General features: G+C 46.6%; 1 protein-coding gene across 2 annotated transcripts in view; it reads right to left on the bottom strand.

Moving 5' to 3' along the window:
• The window catches only part of LOC128685438 (uncharacterized), a 447,019-nt gene extending 438,012 nt beyond the window's left edge, over window positions 1-9,007 (bottom strand). For both annotated transcript variants that reach the window (XM_070082997.1, XM_070083000.1), the window contains exon 1: window positions 8,563-9,007. The gene's annotated coding sequence lies outside the window, so the exon portion shown is untranslated. The remainder of the gene's footprint in view (window positions 1-8,562) is intronic.
• Between the last annotated feature and the right edge of the window lie 10,851 nt (window positions 9,008-19,858).

The following is a 19,858-nucleotide window of genomic DNA, read 5'->3' as shown; positions in this document are numbered from 1 at the left end:
ATCAGCCTCATCTCTGGATGGTTCACTATCAGCCTCATCCCTGATTGGTTCACTATCAGCCTCATCCCTGGCTAGTTCACTATCAGCCTCATTCCTGACTGGTTCACTATCAGCCTCATCCTGGCTGGTTCACTATCAGCCTCATCCCTGATTGGTTCACTATCAGCCTCATCCCTGACTGGTTCACTATCAGCCTCATCCCTGATTGGTTCGCTATCGGCCTCATCCCTGATTGGGTCACTATCAGCCTCATCCCTGGCTGATTCACTATCAGCATCATCTCTGGCTGGTTCATTATCAGCCTGATCCCTGGCTGGTTCACTAACAGCCTCATCCCTGGCTGGTTCACTATCAGCCTCATCCCTGGCTGGTTCACTATCAGCCTCATCCCTGGCTGGTTCACTATCAGCCTCATCTCTGGCTGGTTCACTATCAATCTCATCCCTGGCTGGTTCACTATCAGCCTCATCCCTGGCTGGTTCACTATCAGCCTCATCCCTGGCTAGTTCACTTTCAATCTTATCCCTGGCTGGTTCACTATGAGCCTCATCCCTGGTTGATTCACTATCAGTCTCATCCCTGGCTGGTTCACTATCAGCATTATCCCTGGCTGTTTCACTATGAGCCTCATCCCTGGCTGGTTCACTATCAGCCTCATCCCTAGCTGGCTCACTATCAGCCTCATCCCTGGCTGGTTCACTATCAGCCTCATCCCTGGCTGGTTCACTAACAGCCTTAATCCCTGCCTTTATTCACTATCAGCCTCTTCCCTGACTGGTTCACTAACAGCCTCATCCCTGGCTGGTTCACTATCAGCCTCATCCCTGGTTGGTTCACTATCAGTCTCATCCCTGGCTGGTTCGCTAACAGCCTCATTCCTGGCTGGTTCACTATCAGCCTCCTCCCTGGCTGGTTCACTATCAGCCTCCTCCCTGGCTGGTTCACTATCAGCCTCATCCCTGGCTGGTTCACTATCAGCCTCATCCCTGGCTGGTTCACTATCAGCCTCATCCCTGGCTGGTTCACTATCAGCCTCATCCCTGGCTGGTTCACTATCAGCCTCATCCCTGGCTGGTTCACTATGAGCCTCATCCCTGGCTGGTTCACTATCAGCCTCATCCCTGGCTGGTTCACTATCAGCCTCATCCCTGGCTGGTTCACTATCAGCCTCATCCCTGGCTGGTTCACTATCAGCCTCATCCCTGATTGGTTCACTATCAGCCTCATCCCTGACTGGTTCACTATCAGCCTCATCCCTGGCTGGTTCACTATCAATCTCATCCCTGGCTGGTTCACTATCAGCCTCATCCCTGGCTGGTTCAATATCAGCCTCGTCCCTGGCTGGTTCATTATCAGCCTCATCCCTGGCTGGTTCACTATCAGCCTCATCCCTAGCTGGTTCACTATCAATCTCAACCCTGGCTGGTTAACTATGAGCCTCATCCCTGGCTGGATCAAAATGAGCCTCATCCCTGACTAGTTCACTATCAGCCTCATCCCTGGCTCGTTCAGTAACAGCCTCAACCCTGACTGGTTCACTATCAGTCTCATCCCTGCCTGGTTCACTATCAGCTTCATTCCTGGCAGGTTCAGTATCAGCCTTATCCCTGATTGGTTCACTATCAGCCTCATCCCTGACTGGTTCACTATCAGCCTCATCCCTGACTGGTTCACTATCAGCCTCATCCCTGACTGGATCACTATCAGCCTCATCCCTGATTGATTCTTTCAGCCTCATCCCTGACTGGTTCACTATCAGCCTCATCCCTGGCTGGTTCACTATCAGCCTCATCCCTGGCTGGTTCACTATCAGCCTCATCCCTGGCTGGTTCACTATCAGCCTCATCCCTGATTGGTTCACTATCAGCCTCATTCCTGGCTGGTTCACTATCAGCCTCATCCCTGGCTGGTTCACTATCAATCTCATCACTGGCTGGTTCACTATCAGAATCATCCCTGGGTGGTTCACTATCAGCCTCATCCCTGGCTGGTTCACTATCAGCCTCATCCCTGTCTTGATCACTATGAGCCTCATCCCTGGCTGGTTCACTATCAGCCTCATCCCTGGTTGGTTCACTATCAATCTTATCCCTGGCTGGGTCACTCTCAGCCTCATCCCTGGCTGGTTCACTATCAGCCTCATCCCTGTCTGGATCACTATGAGCCTCATCCCTGGCTGGTTCACTATCAGCCTCATCCCTGGTTGGTTCAGTAACAGCCTCATCCATGGCTGGTTCACTGTCAGCCTAATTCCTTGTTGATTCACTATCAGTCTCATCCCTGGCTGGTTCACTATCAGCCTTATCCCTGGATGGTTCACTATGAGCCTCATCCCTGGCTGGTTCACTATCAGCCTCATCCCTAGCTGGTTCACTATCAGCCTCATCCCTGGCTGGTTCACTATCAGCCTCATCCCTGGCTGGTTCACTATCAGCCTCATCCCTGCCAGGTTCACTAACAGCCTCTTCCCTGACTGGTTCACTAACAGCCTCATCCCTGGCTGGTTCACTATCAGCCTCATCCCTGGCTGGTTCACTATCAATCTCATCCCTGGCTGGTTCACTATCAGCCTCATCCCTGGTTGGTTCACTATCAGTCTCATCCCTGGCTGGTTCGCTAACAGCCTCATCCCTGGCTGGTTCACTAACAGCCTCATCCCTGACTGGTTCGCTATCAGCCTCATCCCTGGCAGGTTCACTATCAGCCTCATCCCTGATTGGTTCACTATCAGCCTCATCCCTGATTGGTTCACTATCAGCCTCCTCCCTGGCTGGTTCACTATCAGCCTCATCCCTGACTGGTTCACTATCAGCCTCATCCCTGGCTGGTTCACTATCAGCCTCATCCCTGATTGGTTCACTATCAGCCTCATTCCTGGCTGGTTCACTATCAGCCTCATCCCTGGCTGGTTCACTATCAGCCTCATTCCTGGCTGGTTCACTATCATCTTCATCCCTGACTGGTTCACTATCAGCCTCATCCCTGATTGGTTCACTATCATCCCTGATCACTTTCAGCCTCATCCCTGACTGGTTCACTATCAATCTCATCACTGACTGGTTCACTATCAGCCTCATCCCTGACTGGTTCACTATCAGCCTCATCCCTGGCTGGTTCACTAACAGCCTCATCTATGACTGGTTCACTATCAGTCTCATCCCTGCCTGGTTCACTATCAGCTTCATTCCTGGCTGGTTCACTATCAGCCTCCTCCCTGGCGGGTTCACTATCAGCCTCCTCCCAGGCTGGTTCACTAGCAGCCTCATCCCTGGCTGGTTCACTATCAGCCTCATCCCTGGCAGGTTCACTATCAGCCTCATCCCTGGCTGGTTCACTATCAGCCTCATCCCTGGCTGGTTCACTATCAGCCTCATCCCTGGCTGGTTCACTATCAGCCTCATCCCTGGCTGGTTCACTATCAGCCTCATCCCTGGCTGGTTCACTATCAGCCTCATCCCTGGCTGGTTCACTTTCAGCCTCATCCCTGACTGGTTCACTATCAGCCTCATCCCTGGCTGGTTCACTATCAGCCTCATCCCTGGCTGGTTCACTATCTGCCTCATCCCTGACTGGTTCACTATCAGCTTCATTCCTGGCTGGTTCACTATCAGCCTCATCCCTGACTGGTTCACTATCAGCCTCATCCCTGGCTGGTTCACTATCAGCTTCATTCCTGGCTGGTTCACTATCAGCCTCATCCCTGACTGGTTCACTATCAGCCTCATCCCTGGCTGGTTCACTATCAGCCTCATCCCTAACTGGTTCACTATCAGCCTCATCCCTGGCTGGTTCACTATCAGCTTCATCCGTGACTGGTTCACTATCAGCCTCATCCCTGACTGGTTCACTATCAGCCTCATCCCTGATTGGTTCACTTTCAGCCTCATCCCTGACTGGTTCACTATCAGCCTCTTCACTGACTGGTTCACTATCAGCCTCATCCCTGACTGGTTCACTATCAGCCTCATCCCTGGCTGGTTCACTAACAGCCTCATCCCTGACTGGTTCACTATCAGTCTCATCCCTGCCTGGTTCACTATCAGCTTCATTCCTGGCTGGTTCACTATCAGCCTCCTCCCTGGGTGGTTCACTATCAGCCTAATCCCTGGCTGGTTCACTATCAGCCTCATCCCTGGCTGGTTCACTATCAGCCTCATCCCTGGCAGGTTCACTATCAGCCTCATCCCTGGCTGGTTCACTATCAGCCTCATCCCTGGCTGGTTCACTATCAGCCTCATCCCTGGCTGGTTCACTATCAGCCTCATCCCTGGCTGGTTCACTATCAGCCTCATCCCTGGCTGGTTCACTATCAGCCTCATCCCTGGCTAGTTCACTATGAGCCTCATCCCTGGCTGGTTCACTAACAGCCTCATCCCTGGCTGGTTCACTATCAGCCTCATCCCTGACTGGTTCACTATCAGCCTCATCCCTGGCTGGTTCAGTATCAGCCTTATCCCTGATTGGTTCACTATCAGCCTCATCCCTGACTGGTTCACTGTCAGCCTCATCCCTGATTGGTTCACTATGAGCCTCATCCCTGATTGGTTCACTATCAGCCTCATCCCTGACTGGTTCACTATCAGCCTCATCCCTGACTGGTTCACTATCAGCCTCATCCCTGATTGGTTCACTTTCAGCCTCATCCCTGACTGGTTCACTATCAGCCTCATCACTGACTGGTTCACTATCAGCCTCATCCCTGACTGGTTCACTATCAGCCTCATCCCTGGCTGGTTCACTATCCGGCTCATCCCTTATTGGTTCACTATGAGCCTCATCCCTGAATGGTTCACTATCAGCCTCATCCCTGACTGGTTCACTATCAGCCTCATCCCTGATTGGTTCACTATGAGCCTCATCCCTGATTGGTTCATTATCAGTCTCATCCCTGACTGGTTCACTATCAGCCTCATCCCTGACTGGTTCACTATCAGCCTCATCCCTGATTGGTTCACTATCAGCCTCATCCCTGGCTGGTTCACTATCAGCCTCATCCCTGACTGGTTCACTATCAGCCTCATCCCTGACTGGTTCACTATCAGCCTCATCCCTGATTGGTTCACTATCAGAATCATCCCTGGCTGGTTCACTATCAGCCTCATCCCTGACTGGTTCACTATCAGCCTCATCCCTGATTGGTTCAACATTTAACCAATACTTTCTTTATAAATCATAAATAATGTGAAAAAAATGCATTCTGATGCAAAATGTGAACAAGAATTAATTAAAACGTGTTGAAAGCCTTCATGTAAAGATTTGTGGGTGTTATTGCAGTCTTCCGGTGACTGACGACATCCGTGGGCCCGGAATAATATCCTGGACACGTGTAGCATAAAACCGTGGGTCCCTCCTTCAAGAACAAGACAATCTCTGGACACGTGGGCATTCCGGGACTGCGTCAGCCACTGGACACTCCAGTATTTCCAGGAAACGTGGTTAGGTTAGGTAAGATTTATCAGGAAACAGGACAAGTGTTTCCTGACACAGGTCTTAGTCAGATGACGACCCGCTACTGTGGAGCTGTGGAGCTGTGGAGCTGTGGAGCTGTGGAGCTGTGGAGCTTTTGGTTATCTGGCCGAGGGTTTCCACTGGCTTACCAGTCCACACTTGGTAGTTTCTTGGATTAACCTCACCCACACTCGTGCAATCCTTTCCTTTATCCACTAACCTACATTTTTCCTCTTTCGCAAGGGGGAGAATTAGGGCAAAAAAGGAAATGAAAATACGCGAGAGGCCCAGACGAGCTTACATAAGAACATAAGAAAGGAGGAACACTGCAGCAGACCTATTGGCCCATACTAGGCAGGTCCTTTACAATCAATCCCACTAACAAAACATTTACCCAACCAAATTTTCTAAACTACCCAAGAAATGAGCTTTGATAACTCTATCCACCCATATGCAAGTCCCACTCAAATCCAACCCCCTCTCACTCATGCATTTATCCAACCTAAATTTGAAAGTACCCAAGGTTTCAGCCTCAATAACCCAATTAGGTAGACTGTTCCACTCATCAACTACCCTATTTCCAAACCTATACTTTCCTATGTCCTTTCTAAATCTAAACTTGTCTAATTTAAATCCATTACTGCAGGTTCTCTCTTGGAGAGATATCCTCAAGACCTTATTAATATCCCCTTTATTAATACCCATCTTCCACTTGTACACTTCGATCATGTCTCCCCTCATTCATCGTCTAGCAACTGAATGTAATTTAAGGGTCTTCAGTCTCTCTTCATAGGGAAAATTTCTAATGCTATGTATTAATTTAGTCATTCTACGCTGAATATTTTCTAACGAATTTATGTCCATTCTGTAATATGGAGACCAGAAATGAGCTTCGTAATCTAGGTGAGACCTTACTAATGATGTATAAAGCTGCAGTATAACCTCTGGACTTCTGTTGCTTACACTTCTTGATATAAATCCCAGTAATCTGCTTGCCTTATTACTTACGCTTAGGCATTGCTGTCTTTGGTAGATAAGACACATAGGCAACATTTAGGCAACTTTATTCCGAAACGTTTCGCCTACACAGTAGGCTTTTTCAGTCGAGCACAGAAAGTAGGCAGGAGTAGTAGAGATGTGAAGACGATGTAATCAGTCCATTACCCTTGAAGTCGTAGATTTGAGGTTGTCAGTCCCTCAGCTTGGAGAAGTTCTGTTCCAAAGTCTGGAACTAACTGAAGATCAAGCGACAGTGTTGAGACTTAATACTGTCGGAAGGAGGGGTGCAGAGTAGTAGTAGTGAGAATGTAGCCACTGGGAGGTCATATCCCTCTCAAATCAAACAATTCTCACTTGAAAAAGTTGTACCAAGATGCCATTGTGTTGCAGTGTCTGACAGAGTGATTATCAAATGGTATACAATACCGACAGGTTGGTAGATAAGACACATAGGCAACATTTAGGCAACTTTATTCCGAAACATTTCGCCTACACAGTAGGCTTCTTCAGTCGAGTACAAAAAGTAGGTAGGAGCAGTAGAGATGTGAAGACGATGTAGTCAGTCCATCACCCTTGAAATCGTAGATTTGAGGTTGTCAGTCCCTCAGCCTGGAGAAGTTCTGTTCCAAAGTCTGGAACCTACCACATGTAATCTACAGGAATCCTGAAGGAATCTCCAGTTGCTTGGATCAAGAGACGGTCCAGGGAATGTTAATGACCGAATTCATTATTGTGTAACTTTATTATTAGTGATCTAAGGTCAATAACTTGTAAATATTTCATTACCAGTGCAATGTTGAGTCCCAGTTTCTGGACTCGTTATCTGGATTCTGGAGCCTATTGACTACTATCCACAGGATGGGTATGTGGTTGCTACCACTCTCACAGGATGGGTATGTGGTGACTACCACTCATACAGGATGGGTATGTGGTGACTACCACTCATACAGGATGGATATGTGGTGACTACCACTCATACAGGATGGGTATGTGGTGACTACCACTCATACAGGATGGGTATGTGGTGACTACCACTCATACAAGATGGGTATGTGGTGACTACCACTCATGCAGGATGGGTATGTGGTGACTACCACCCACAAGTTGGGTATTTGGTACGTAATTAAGGCATCATATAAACCAGTCTTCGCTCAACTGGGTTACCTACACAACTCTGACACCACAGATAGTGTCAGCATCCCTTTCTTGTACCTCTTCTTCTTTTCTTTCCTTTCATCTCTCATTCGTTGTACTTATTTATATTTTTTCTTTCATTTCTCATTCGTTGTACCGTTTATTCCTCTCTTTGTTTTCACCTCGCAATCCTTGTATCTCTTACTTCTTTCCTTTCATCTCTCATTCGTTGTACTTATTTATATTTTTTCTTTCATTTCTCATTCGTTGTACCGTTTATTCCTCTCTTTGTTTTCACCTCGCAATCCTTGTATCTCTTACTTCTTTCGTTTCATCCCTCGTCACTTGCACTTCTCGTCTGTGTTGTTCTTACATCCCAGTCAGTTTATCTTCTAAAAATCCAACTCGCAGATTAATCTGTAGTTGTTGTACACTCTGAGACGTAAAGTAAAATCGTGATTCATTTACCGCGCGGCTTTCACCTGAACGCAGCGCAGTGAGTCAGGTCACCTGGTGCTGGAACCGTTATTTTTCCTGCTCATTGCTGACTAACACAGCGAACACAAAAGTAAGTAAGAGATGAAGAATAACGCAGGAGTGCAATGTTAGTCACACTTTTTAAGGGACACGTAAGTTCTCCCGTCTTCTAATAATATGTTCATTTTTCCACTATAAAATACCTTGTCCACAATTACTATCACATTTACTTTGTCTGTTTCGTAAGGTGAAGTCCAGGATCTTTCCTTAATTCATGGTATAACTTAACAGATCTTTGAGGACAATTAGGTTGTGGAAGTCTAAGTGACGCTTAGACTTCTACAACACAACTGTCCTCAAAGATTTGTTAAGTTATACCATGAATTAAGGATAGATCCTGGACTTCACCTTACGACATACTGGTAATAACAGTGTGAGAATGACTGCGTCATCAGTGTGAGACTATTAGTGTGAAGACAGAGAGTGGTGCTGGCCTGTTCTTACCGTGTTCCTTTGGTGATACTAGCTGACAGCAGTCTTCAGTGACGCCTTTGTCTTGGGCGTTGGGTCCGTCACACGTCGCGGGGCCTCCGTCACAGTTCGTGAGCTCCGTCGCACGACGTAAGCTCCGTCACACGGCGTGGGCTCCGTCACAGGTCGTGAGGTGCAACACAACCTCGCCAGCTAACCCGTCAAACCCACCTCAGGCAACCCCCCCCAAAAAAGGATGGGGTTTCCAGTGAGAGAGCCGTGAGCTGGAGTTTCACACAGCACCAGCAGGTCAAGTTTACCCTCCACTTTCGCACACAAGCTACCTCTGATAGAAAGGATTCCGTAGTTACATGCACAGAATCCCTCTGCAAATACACTCGTAAAGCCCGTACGTAGCCACGTGGTGGAAGTTAGCGGAGAGCGGCGCAGCACACCTGACCTACACACCTGTAAGTTGGACACTGAAGTTAGCAGTGTGAGAGAGGTGTGTGTGGGGACGTGGCCTGGGGAGCAGGCTGGAGGTCCCCGGTTGCCACCACACATTTTCTGCCGCTCATGTTGCGCTTGGCTAACTCCTACATATTCATGTTCGGGAATACTGCATAGCTGCATCTTGCACGGGAGTTGTGGGCTAAACCATGCAACTGGCTCAGTTGACTTGCATATGCACATGGGTGTGAGTGAGCGCGAGTTTGACCCGCCTAGCGTGGGCCAGTAAGCCAGTAGGCCTACCCTTAATAAAGGTAGGGTGACTCAAATAAATGGAAATATTCACCATAATTCAGTCAATATCTATCTAGCTAGCAGGGCGCAAGTATCACGATGTAAATGACCTACAGCACAGCAACATTCCCACACCTCCTTCAGAGTGCTGCTGACACTGTAGTTGATACTTCCAGGACTCAAGTCCGGTTAACTGGTTTCTCTGAATCCATTTATAATTATTACCTTGCTCACACTCCAACAGCACGTCAAACTATGACACCCACTTGTCTCCACTTCCGCCAACCAATGGCGGCTTTATCAGTTCAATACAGAGATGTGCGAGGACAGAAGATGAAGTAATCAGTCCCTCGGCCTTGCAGCACATGTTGGTGTTGTACGCTATTAATGGAATGGTAAGCCTTCTTGATCATGTAAACCCGATCCTCTCTCAGAATGTCCGAACAATCTCATCAATCTTTCTTCAGCCCTCTGAATTATATACCTGTGGTAGCCCCACACCGCGAGGCTTGGTCGGGGACTGGACTGCGGGGGCGTTGACCCCCGGAACACCCTCCGGGTAGACACATCTTCTTCTAATACCTTCCTTAAAATTCACATAACATATTGCCTTCAAACGTGATATCTCCGCTGTTTCTACCCTCCGTAATGTGATGTTTAAAACCCATACCTCACAACCCCTTTTTCTTGCCTCCACGGATGAGGTTCTTTCTTTCCACAAATACAAATTGCACTCCACTCACCTGTTTCCCCTCACCTGTACTGTAGTCTACTTCGTCTTTCACCCTTCACTGGAGGTGCCATGATGCTGGTGACTCCTCAGTGGAGGTGCCTTGATGCTGGTGACTTCTCAGTGGAGGTGCCTTCATGCTGGTAACTCCTCAGTGGAGGTGCTTTGATACTGGTGACTCATCAGTGGAGGTACTTTGATGCTGGTAACTCGTCAGTGGAGGTGCCTTCATGCTGGTGACTCCTCAGTGGAGGTGCTTTGATGCTGGTGACTCCTCAGTGGAGGTACTTTGATGCTGGTGACTCGTCAGTGGAGGTGCCTTCATGCTGGTGACTCCTCAGTGGAGGTGCTTTGATGCTGGTGACTCCTCAGTGGAGGTGCTTTCATGCTGGTGAATCTTCAGTGGAGGTGCCTTCATGCTGGTAACTCCTCAGTGAGGGTGCTTTGATACTGGTGACTCCTCAGTGGAGGTGCTTTGATGCTGATGACTCCTCAGTGGAGGTGCCTGCATGCTGGTGACTCCTCAGTGGAGGTGCCTTCATACTGGTGACTCCTCAGTGGAGGTGCCTTCATGCTGGTGACTCCTCAGTGGAGGTGCCTTCATGCTGGTGACTCCTCAGTGGAGGTGCTTTGATACTGGTAACTCCTCAGTGGAAGTGCCTGCATGCTGGTGACTCCTCAGTGGAGGTCCCTTCATGCTGGTAACTCCTCAGTGGAGGTGCTTTGATGCTGATGACTCCTCAGTGGAGGTGCCTGCATGCTGGTGACTTCTCAGTGGAGGTGCCTTCATGCTGGTGACTCCTCAGTGGAGGTGCCTTCATGCTGGTGACTCCTCAGTGGAGGTGCCTTTCTATTCCGTGGAGGTGCTTGGATCCTGGTGACTCCTCAGTGGAGGTGCCTTGATGCTGGTGACTCCTCAGTGGAGGTGCCTTCATGCTGGTAACTCCTCAGTGGAGGTGCTTTGATACTGGTGACTCATCAGTGGAGGTACTTTGATGCTGGTAACTCGTCAGTGGAGGTGCCTTCATGCTGGTGACTCCCCAGTGGAGGTGCTTTGATACTGGTGACTCATCAGTGGAGGTACTTTGATGCTGGTGACTCGTCAGTGGAGGTGCCTTCATGCTGGTGACTCCCCAGTGGAGGTGCTTTGATACTGGTGACTCCTCAGTGGAGGTACTTTGATGCTGGTGACTCGTCAGTGGAGGTGCCTTCATGCTGGTGACTCCTCAGTGGAGGTGCTTTGATACTGATGACTCCTCAGTGGAGGTGCTTTGATGCTGGTGACTCCTCAGTGGAGGTGCTTTCATGCTGGTGAATCTTCAGTGGAGGTGCCTTCATGCTGGTAACTCCTCAGTGAGGGTGCTTTGATACTGGTGACTCCTCAGTGGAGGTGCTTTGATGCTGATGACTCCTCAGTGGAGGTGCCTGCATGCTGGTGACTCCTCAGTGGAGGTGCCTTCATACTGGTGACTCCTCAGTGGAGGTGCCTTCATGCTGGTGACTCCTCAGTGGAGGTGCCTTCATGCTGGTGACTCCTCAGTGGAGGTGCCTTCATGCAGGTGACTCCTCAGTGGAGGTGCCTTCATGCTGGTGACTCCTCAGTGGAGGTGCTTTGATACTGGTAACTCCTCAGTGGAGGTGCCTGCATGCTGGTGACTCCTCAGTGGAGGTCCCTTCATGCTGGTAACTCCTCAGTGGAGGTGCTTTGATGCTGATGACTCCTCAGTGGAGGTGCCTGCATGCTGGTGACTTCTCAGTGGAGGTGCCTTCATGCTGGTGACTCCTCAGTGGAGGTGCCTTCATGCTGGTGACTCCTCAGTGGAGGTGCCTGACTCTTCAGTGGAGGTGCTTTGATACTGGTGACTCCTCAGTGGAGGTGCCTTGATGCTGGTGACTCCTCAGTGGAGGTGCCTTCATGCTGGTAACTCCTCAGTGGAGGTGCTTTGATACTGGTGACTCATCAGTGGAGGTACTTTGATGCTGGTAACTCGTCAGTGGAGGTGCCTTCATGCTGGTGACTCCCCAGTGGAGGTGCTTTGATACTGGTGACTCCTCAGTGGAGGTACTTTGATGCTGGTGACTCGTCAGTGGAGGTGCCTTCATGCTGGTGACTCCTCAGTGGAGGTGCTTTGATACTGATAACCCCTCAGTGGAGGTGCTTTGATGCTGGTGACTCCTCAGTAGAGGTGCTTTCATGCTGGTGAATCTTCAGTGGAGGTGCCTTCATGCTGGTAACACCTCAGTGAGGGTGCTTTGATACTGGTGACTCCTCAGTGGAGGTGCTTTGATGCTGATGACTCCTCAGTGGAGGTGCCTGCATGCTGGTGACTCCTCAGTGGAGGTGCCTTCATACTGGTGACTCCTCAGTGGAGGTGCCTTCATGGTGGTGACTCCTCAGTGGAGGTGCCTTCATGCTGGTGACTCCTCAGTGGAGGTGCCTTCATGCTGGTGACTCCTCAGTGGAGGTGCCTTCATGCTGGTGACTCCTCAGTGGAGGTGCTTTGATACTGGTAACTCCTCAGTGGAGGTGCCTTCATGCTGGTGACTCCTCAGTGGAGGTCCCTTCATGCTGGTAACTCCTCAGTGGAGGTGCTTTGATGCTGATGACTCCGCAGTGGAGGTGCCTGCATGCTGGTGACTTCTCAGTGGAGGTGCCTTCATGCTGGTGACTCCTCAGTGGAGGTGCCTTCATGCTGGTGACTCCTCAGTGGAGGTGCCTGACTCTTCAGTGGAGGTGCTTTGATACTGGTGACTCCTCAGTGGAGGTGCTTTGATGCTGATGACTCCTCAGTGGAGGTGCCTGCATGCTGGTGACTCCTCAGTGGAGGTGCCTTCATGCTGGTGACTCCTCAGTGGAGGTGCCTTCATGCTGGTGATTCCTCAGTGGAGGTGCCTTCATGCTGGTGACTCCTCAGTGGAGGTGCCTTCATGCTGGTGACTCCTCAGTGGAGGTGCTTTGATACTGGTGACTCCTCAGTGGAGGTGTCTGCATGCTGGTGACTCCTCAGTGGAGGTCCCTTCATGCTGGTAACTCCTCAGTGCCTCAGTGGAGGTGCTTTGATGCTGATGACTCCTCAGTGGAGGTGCCTGCATGCTGGTGACTTCTCAGTGGAGGTGCCTTCATGCTGGTGACTCCTCAGTGGAGGTGCCTTCATGCTGGTGACTCCTCAGTGGAGGTGCCTGCATGCTGGTGACTTCTCAGTGGAGGTGCCTTCATGCTGGTGACTCCTCAGTGGAGGTGCCTTCATGCTGGTGACTCCTCAGTGGAGGTGCCTTCATGCTGGTGACTCCTCAGTGGAGGTGCCTTCATGCTGGTGACTCCTCAGTGGAGGTGCCTTCATGCTGGTGACTCCTCAGTGGAGGTGCCTTCATGCTGGTGACTCCTCAGTGGAGGTGCCTTCATGCTGGTGACTCCTCAGTGGAGGTGCCTTCATGCTGGTGACTCCTCAGTGGAGGTGCCTTCATGCTGGTGACTCCTCAGTGGAGGTGCCTTGATGCTGGTGACTCCTTAGCGGAGGTGCCTTGATGCTGGTGACTCTTCAGTGGAGGTGCTTTGATGCTTGTGACTCCTCAGTGGAGGTGCCTTGGTGCTGGTGACTCCTCAGTGGAGGTGCCTTAATGCTGGTGACTCCTCAGTGAAGGGGCCTTGATGCCAGGAAGGGACTTTTGATTCAAGGAACTGGGTTAATCCTCCCCTTCCTTGAATCAAACCTGATTGCCTCTCATTCCCTTAGTAATTGTATATCTCCTACTGGTTTAATACCTCCATTATTATAATTATTATTATTATTATTATAATAATAATAATAATAATAATAATAATAATAATAATAATAATAATAATAATAATAATATAATCATCTCTTTCACAGATCCATCTTTCGACATGTCCACTTCCAAGGATCTTAAAAAATTCACACACACACACACACACACACACATGTATATATATATATATATATATTATATATATATATATATATATATATATATATATATATATATATATATATATATATATATATATATATATATATATATATATATAACAGGGAAACAATGCACTGACTTTCTTGGGTTATCCTGGGTGGCTAACCCTCCGGGGTTAAAAATCCGAAGAAAATCTTATCTTATCTTATCATGCGAATATATAGAGTAGATGGTAAGTTATTAAAATGCAGTAAAAAAAATTTATGGATGAAAGTAGGCCATTGGGGATGAGTGATGCCACCACAGTTCTTTAACACATTTATAGATGGTGTTGCAGAGGAAGTGAACGCTGGGATGCTGAGAACAGACGTGTTATTCAAAGATAACACTGGGGAGTTGTCACAGTTGCTCTTTGCCGATGACACGGTTTTTCTGTTTGATTCTGGTGAGAAGTTGCAAAAGTTGGTGGACATTTAGAGAGGAGGGGAAAATAGGATGGCATATAAATCTAAGGTGATGAGAAGGATGGGTAGGGGTCATCCCAGGAAAGTTTGGAGGGAGAGGATACGGGAAATTTTGAGTGCTAAAAGCTTGGACACCCATAAGGCTTGTGTGAGCGTGTTTGGTACGAGAGAGTGGATGCAAGTGCATTTTATGATTTGACGTGTTGTTGGAGTATGAGCAAAATGACATTTATGAAGAAAATCAAGGAAATTGGTCAGTCAGACTTGAGTCCTGGAGGTGGAAAGTACAGTGCCAGCACTCAGGTGGACGGGTGGAAGTGAAAAGTATATTGCAGTGATGCCTGGAGAAGAGTTCAGCTCCGTGGAGCTGAACTCTTCTCTTTTCTGAGAGGTTGACCGCCTCAAATACTGTTTCTCCTAGGTTGACGGACTGGTTACATCTTCATTTCACCACTACTCTTGCTGCCTCTGTATTTGACTGAAGAAGGCTACTGTGTAGGCGAAACGTTTCAACAATAGACACCCAACTGCTGCACATGTGTCTTACTTTACACACACATTCAGACTTTATAGGAAATGGCAAATCACTTCATTATTAATGATACGTTATCTGAAATATTGAGATTGTATCCACACCTTTCAAAACACAGATAAATTAACTGTTATTAGAGGAGAGTGCAGTTTGTGAACTGGTGCAGTAACTTCAGTTTTAATGATAAGATATATGACAAACCTAAGGTAGTGTAAACTCAACCGGGTACCGAGATGGTAGCTCAGTATCCTGTATAACTCTTCTGGTGAACTATTTAAAAAGTTCTTCACCTCTTTTGAAGGGCTCTTGATTCACAGGGCTGACTCTTTTCTCTAAATATTTAGATGAAATCAGATTTAACCTCCATTTCCCCTTGTATTGTGTGACTCACATTGGGTAATAATAAATAAATAAATAATAAGAATAATAAAAATAAGAAGAATTAACATATTTCACATAAACTTGTAAAATATTTATGAGAACAAAAGGGTCATCCCAGTCACTAAAAACAACAGACAGCCCCACTCCACAAAAGTGGCAGTTAAGCAACCGCAAAGAATTACAGACCAATAACACTAACATCCCACAGCATAAAAATCTTGGAAACGGTTCTAATTAGCAAGATCGCCAGCCACTTGGATACCCATCTGTTGCACAACCCGGGCAACATGGGCTTAGAGCAGGTCGCTCCTGCCTGTCCTAACTACTGGACCACTATGACATGGTCTTGGATTCACTGGAGGACAGTCAAAATGTAGATGAAGTATACACAAACTCTGTGAAAGCCTTCGACAGGTGCGATCATGGTGTAATAGCACACAAAATGCGTGATAAAGAAATAACAGAAAAAGTTGGTAGATGGATCTACAACTTCCTAACAAATAGAACACAAAGAGTAATAGTAAACAGGATAGTGTCAGAGGCGGCTACAGTGACAATTTTTGTTTCACTAGGTACAGTACTCCCCCCCATCCTGTTCCTCATCCTCATAAGTAAGTTTATTCAGGTATACACAAATACAGTTAAATAGATTATCATACATAGCAGCACATGTGTAGAGAACCCAGGATAACCCAAAAAAGTCAGAGTGACTTATTTCCATTGGGGTCCTTTTAATACCTTATTAAGATAAGATAAGATAAGATTTCGTTCGGATTTTTAACCCCGGAGGGTTAGCCACCCAGGATAACCCAAGAAAGTCAGTGCGTCATCGAGGACTGTCTAACTTATTTCCATTGGGGTCCTTAATCTCATTTTATACCAAAAAGGATATGTACTAAGACATACGTATATACTATGACATAGAGATGTAAGATAAGATTTCGTTTGGATTTTTAACCCTGGAGGGTTAGCCACCCAAGATAACCCAGGAGAGACAGTGCGTCATCGAGGACTGGCTGTCTTATTTCCATTGTGGTCCTCAATCTTGTCTCCCAGGATGCGACCCACACCAGTCGACTAACACTCAGGTACTTATTTGCTGCTAGGTGAACAGGACAACAGGAGTAAATAAACGCGATAAAATGTTTTCACACCGCCGGGAATCGAACCCGGACCCTCCGTGTGTGAAGCGAGAGCTTTCCAGCCAGGCCACGGCACTGTGTCATCTCTTGTTAACGATACCAGAATTTTCATAACAGTGTTATCCATCGAGGATTGCAAATCTCCAATCGGATATTAACTAAATCTTTAAACTGGCGTCAGAAAACAATATGAAGTTCAATGAAGACAAATTTCAGTTACTCCGCTATGGAAAACTCAAGGAAATAAATAGAGCAAAAAAGTAAGGTGAAGGACCTGGGAGTGATAAGGTCAAATAATCTCACTTTCAAAGATCACAACAATGTTTTTATCACATCTGCTAGAAAAATGATAGGATGGATAATGAGAACCTTCAAAACTAGGGACACCAAGCCCATGATGATTCTCTTCAAATCTCTTGTTCTCTCTAGGCTGGAATATTGCTCTTCACTAACTGCCTCTTTCAAGGCAGGCGAAATTGCTGACCTGGAGAATACACAGAGAGCTTTCACTGCACGTATAAGTACAATAAAGCACCTAAATTACTGGGAATGGGTGAAGTCCCTTGATAAGTACTCCGTAGAACTCAGAAGAGAAAGGTACATGATAATGTGCACTTGGAAAATTCTGGAGGGACTGGTCCCAAATCTGCACACGGAAATCACTCCCTATGGCACCTACGGCAAGCGGTGCAACATCCCCTTAAACAGTCTGGTTGATCCGGTCCTGATCCACAATAAGGCCTGGTCACTGACTGGGCCGCGGGGACGTCGACCCCCGGAATACCCTTCAGGTATATACCTAAAAGATTTAGGCATATACTTGTTTATCTATTTTTATTCACTGGGAAGCGCTAAACATGTAGGGGTCATATAGCCCATGGGGAGGCACTCAGGTTCGATCCAAGGAAGGAAAAGGTAAATCCAGTTCCTTGACTCATGCGCCCTTAATGTTCATCACCAGTCAAGAATAATTTTGTACCTGAAATAGTGAATAATATAAAATCTCAATGTATATACATTTGCTTGTTTGCTTGCTTTCTTATTTGCTTGGTTGCTTTATTATTTGCTTGGTTGCTTTATTATTTGCTTGTTTGCTTTATTATTTGCTTAAGTAAGTAAGTAAGTAAGTAAGTTTTTTTCAGGTATACACAAATACAGTTACATAGAATTATCATACATAGCAGCATATGTGTAGAGAACCTGGGATAACCCAAAAAAGTCAGACACAGTGACTTATTTCCATTGGGGTCCTTTTACCTTATTACTATAATATAAAGGTTATAATATTTTCTTATTATTCTACAATGAAGATAACATCTTATTATCATACTAAAAAGACTATCTGCTACACCAAAGTCATTAAGACTATCTACAATACGAGGGTCATTACTAGGAATAAGGTAAAATTTACACGTATGTTAGCTAAAAAATAGAAAATCATTCCCCTCCCTTTCTGTAGCTACATTCATCAGACACCTTTTGGCACTCTTCTTGAACTGGTTCATGCTATGACTGGCTTTGACATGTGCGGGCAGTCTGTTCCATTCCTTTATTGCCGTACAATAAAAGGTGTTTGAAGCCTGGCCAATGACTGTGGGTACTACAAAGTTGTGCTCTCTCCCCCTTGTACTATGATTGCTTTGGTTCCCAACCTTGACAAAATTGACAGCAAGATATTCTGGACATTGTTTGTGAGCAATTTTATAAACATGATTTAGCTTCAGTTGTTTTACTCTGTCTTCAACATTCAGCATATCCAACTGCTGCAATTCATCCTGGCCTACATGTTCTCTTGGTCCCAGCCCCAGGATGAATCTTACGATTTTGTTCTGGGTGATTTGCAGTCTATCTTTCAGTTTTTTGTCAAGGCAGAGTACCAAGAAGAGCAAGCGTAATCTATATGGCATTGTATAAGGGCTAGACATAGGGTCCTGCGAGCCTCAGTAAGTAGACACTGTGCTTGTCTATACAGGAACTTCAGTCTGGCATTCGCTTTCTTTACTACACTGTTCCCTATCAATTCTCCTGACATGCATGGGTCAAAGGGGATTCCCAAATATTTTACTGATGAAACCAAAGTGATGGGCTCCCCATTACATTGAACATTAAAATTATTTACCCTTCTCAGTTTATGTTTCGTGCCAAAGAGAATGGCTTCAGTTTTCCCTAGGTGTAATGATAGTTTGTTGTCTACTAACCATTTGCTGCAGGACTCCAGTTCCAGTGTTAAAACATTAGCAATATCTTGTGGGTCTTTACCTGACACTAACAGAGCACTGTCATCTGCATACAGTAGGAGTTTGCACTTGACACTGATAGGCATATCATTGACATAACATAAGAATAATAAGGGACCCAGAATACTACCTTGGGGAACTCCACAAGTTATCGGCAGGGGTTCTGATTCTGTTTTGTTGATTTTGACTATTTGTCTCCTGTTGCTAAGGTAGGACTTAAACCAGTCTACAGAACCTATACCGATAGCTTGAAGTTTATTACATAATATATTGTGGTTGACAGTATCGAAGGCCTTTTGCAGGTCTAAGGTTACCATACCTATGAGGTTCCCCTTTGACATTTCAGTTCTCAGGTAATCCATCATTAACAAGGGAGGTGTCGGTTGAGTAGGATCTTCTAAAGCCCGATTGATAGCTATGGAGAATGTTGTTGTCATTAAGGTACTTAACTACTTGAGAATACACCGCCCTCTCTAGAATTTTAGATATTATACTGAGTATACTAACAGGCCTATAGTTGCTTACATCAGACCTACTATTTTTCTTGAAGATAGGAGTAACTCTGGCCTCCTTGAACCCCTCCGGTACGGTATTAGTGGTGATTGATAGATTTATTATGTGAGCAATAGGGATTGACAGTTCAGAAGCACCATCTTTTAGGAACTTAGACGGGATGTTATCAGGGCCTGTGCTCTTAGTTGGGTTTAACCTGCTTAGTTCTTTTTGAATAAAGTCATGAGATGCACTTACTAGTTGACAACTGTTTGGGGTTACCCCTTTATTGGTATAGTATGTTTGAAACTTATCAGAGTCTGTGTTAAAGGTATTTGATGCAGCTGGTAGTTTACTTACTAGTGTTGATGCAACAGATGTGTAGTATGAATTAAAGCAATTTGCCACCTTAGATGTTTCGTGGCATACCTCATTATCGATAGTGAGTACTATGTTAGACCTATCTACTGGCTTATGGCTATACCCCAACTGTTTTAGTTGTTGCCAGAGCTTTCTGGGGTTATGCTTATACTCTTCAATTTTTGAGCAGTAGTGCTTTGCCTTTGCACCTTTTATAAGTCTCTATACTCTGTTCCTCACCCTTTGGAATTCATTTAGTGCTGCAATATCCTGTCTGTTTGCTTTAAATCTTTTTAGCAGCTGGTCTCTGAATTTCA

This window comes from Cherax quadricarinatus, chromosome 8, assembly GCF_038502225.1.
Source record: "Cherax quadricarinatus isolate ZL_2023a chromosome 8, ASM3850222v1, whole genome shotgun sequence".
In the NCBI taxonomy this organism is placed as follows: Eukaryota; Metazoa; Arthropoda; class Malacostraca; order Decapoda; family Parastacidae; genus Cherax; species Cherax quadricarinatus.
The sequence above is the reverse complement of the archived record's forward strand: the minus strand, read 5'-3'. Positions and strand labels throughout refer to the sequence as shown.